This window comes from Cydia strobilella, chromosome 19 (genome assembly GCF_947568885.1).
Source record: "Cydia strobilella chromosome 19, ilCydStro3.1, whole genome shotgun sequence".
Lineage (NCBI taxonomy): Eukaryota > Metazoa > Arthropoda > Insecta > Lepidoptera > Tortricidae > Cydia > Cydia strobilella.
In genome coordinates, this window is record NC_086059.1 from 6,216,378 (window position 1) to 6,219,865 (window position 3,488).

The following is a 3,488-nucleotide window of genomic DNA, read 5'->3' on the forward strand; positions in this document are numbered from 1 at the left end:
TGTTTGTTGTGATATTTTTGAAATTTGGCTTGACTTGACATTTTTTTGTTATTGCCATGTAAAAAAATTATAAGGCTTGACCACACTTGTCACGTTGGTATAGAGGGCTCTATAGACTTAACAATTTATAAAGACTTTTTTTGTATACACTGTCGGAAACTACCAAGGTCGCGATGACCGAATACCTCATTGTACACTGTGTAGTAACGACTCTAGATTTGATTTATCAGCGGCAAATTCGTTCTCATTCTAAAGCGCTTCTCACACGTTACTTCAATCAGTAGCTGACGACTGACGACCAATTGACGAGTCCAGGGACCGGCCCGCTATCCCTTATCGGGGTTTTATAAGGGTATTGCATAAGGCTTAACTCACCATACCCTTTGCCAGACGAAACCCTTTGTTTTGGTTTTAAAAACCCTTATATAAAGCTACCACATTTGAGTAATCGGTAGCCCAAATACCCTTACAACACCCTTATCATCCGCTCACCAACACCTTGCATATTGCTTATAAGGGTTAGCCTTATAAAGGGCTTCCCTTTTAGCATATAAGCGTGCTAATTTAAGTCATCTACCTTGTTCATAAAGCACACATTACTTCAAATCCGAGCGATCGTCGGCGGCGACGGCGGCGTTCTTTGACTAGGCACGTATTTTCTTTCCTTTTCATACACTACCGTAGATATATACTAATCCTGTCTCTTTCACGCAAAGGGAAACCTTTATAAAAAGCGCTTAAAGATAAAGGTAACCCTTATTAAGAGCTAGCCTTATTTTTGGTTAGCTTTTCAGTAAGGGTTAGTCAAAGGTAAGGGTATGAATGGGCTTGCAGTTCAAAAGGGAATGTCTTTCAATGTGTTAGCCGTGTTTAAGTGTCGCCCATTGAAAGGGTTTTATCGCGGAAAGGGTTGTCCGGTCCCTGTTGACGACAGAAACGCAGCAGATTATCTCTACCTAAAGCTCACTTCAGACTATGCGGCTTCACGCCACGCCACGATTCGCGCATGAGTGTGGAAGGCCCTTTACGTATATCTGCGTCCCTGTCGTCAGTTAATGAATTATTTAAGGTCTATGTTGCGCTTTAGATTGGGCACTTCACACAGTGCACAGTTATGATTTACTAACACAACAGAGTGTGGTGAAAGTAAAGTTAAAATGATATAAAAGTGATCAAACGAGATGCCGCTGATCGGGGGCTGTGCGCGTTGGAGGGTCTGCCATCTAGTGGCCTGAATCAAAAACATAAAATACCCATCTCTTTAAAAGCAATTGAGAAACCAAATCTTTTTATAAACTCTTTAAAATTATTCTTACTGGAGAAATGTTATTATGCAGTTACAGAGTTTATGAACGATGAATGATGATATTTGAAATGTAGCCACAACAATTTAAATAACAAATAAAATATGTAATTTGCTATGTCCTAATCAGGGTCCATGAGATACTGTAACTTTATTTATAACAATTGTATATTGATGAATACCATGGTTCCAATAAAGTATAAAATAAAATCATAAACTGTATTCGCGCTTAAATCGCGCTTCACTTCGCGCCAATAAACAGGGGGCTCCTGTGCTGCCTCTTAAAGTTCATGCACGCTCCTTATAGTTTGGCGAGGCATTTCCGGCAGTAGAAAAGTGTAAATTTAAAAAAATTGAATTTCGATAACAGAGATAATTTGAACTGACAAAGTGGGTTACCCCGGGTTTTTAAAGCTAAATAATTATTAAAGTATAGTTTGTTAAAGGACTGTCTCATTTTAAACATAGACAGAGAGAATCATAAACTATCTTTGTCTAGCACTAGTACTAGCACCCAAAAGCAAAGGATGAGTATAGTTTTTTTTTGTTCTTATTTATCGACAATTCGGTTTGACCAACTACATACGATAAATTGTCACGTTTACAAAGCCCTTTAGCCATAACAATTATGAGTAGCCTATGTTGGCAACACCTCACACCTCATGTAACGTCAAAATTGGCTTAAAGGTCTAGTAACCAGGCCAAACCAGGCCATAAAAAAAAAGTGACGTCAGTCGTCAAAAATCAAAATTTAAAATGTTTTTAATGTTAATTTTAATATAAACTATGAAGTGAAATAAAATGAGATACTTGTGGTTTTGGAGTTATAGACATAAATATGGAAAATTACATAATATTATACACTACGGTATTGTATATGTGTCTACTTACTTTATTAGTTTTGTTAAGAATAATAAAGTATGAAGTGGATAGATCATTGAAAAACTTTGCCAACATAGATAATTAATGAGTATTCTGTTTACAGTTTTAATAAGATCGCGAAGTGAATGACAAAATTTGTTTTATCTTTCGTCTATCATCAATGACTTAAATCTCAAGTGTTCAAATAGCCGAAACGTCTTCAAAAGAAGTTACCTCCATCGACTTGTACATGTGTAAGTAAAATTGTACATACTTTTATTATTAGTAATATTTCCACTCAGATTTATTACTCATAGAATACTTATTATTCGTAAAAATTTGAGCTTGATCTGCAAATCAAACACATCTTTTGTAGGAAGTTACATTGTAAGCAACAATTTTTTTTATGGTGAGATCTACCTAAAGATACTTTTACTGCACTCTTCGGAGCGGCTTCCTAATAATGTTGTGTCTCCCTGTGTGTTGCGGAGGTTAACATGTGCCTCATATGTATACTTAATCAAGTCTCAAGGCTGTTGGGAACTAAGTAATAGTAGCACACATGGTCTGTTGTATTGCAGCCCCCTGCTTCTGTTCTAAATACATTATTATACTAGTAAAGCATATATATATAAACTAGCGTGAACTAATCTAGGTGAAGTCGCACAGTCGCATCAGCGAGGCCCTTTTCTTTCATTGTGTATTCCTAAGATAATAAAAAGGGTTTACTTCCGCGAGGCCCCTTTAAGTGCGAGGCCGTGGGCGAGGGCCCACTTCGCCCACGCCTAGCTACGCCACTGTATATGAAGGTACTTCATACTTCAATAAAATCACCTGCCAGTCAGGTATGGCTGAGGGCCAGAAAATATTATTCAACCTCCTGCTGCCTACCATACAAAATTATAGCAATGGAAGTTTGAATCTAGTTGTAATTTTAATTGGGTTGAATTTCATTCAGGGGTCGGAAACCGGTATTTGCTCCATACAAAGATACCGGTATTATTACGTTCTTTTTCGTTCTTTTGTTTATAATTTCATTTTTAATGGGACGTTTTAATAATGCAAAATTGTTTTCTAAATACATGATTCAGTCCTACGTAATGAGCATAAAAAAATCCAAAATATTGGGCTATTTCAGGGTTTAAAAAAAATACCGGTTCCGAGCCCTGATTTCATTTGTTAAAATATGTTACGAGACAAAAGAAATGCTACCTTATTTGTTTTAATGATGGTTGAAACTACATTGAAATAGCATGTACATCATAGTGTACACTGGGCGTCATGAGGTTATGCTAATAAACTGACTCTATCGTGATCCTGTTTC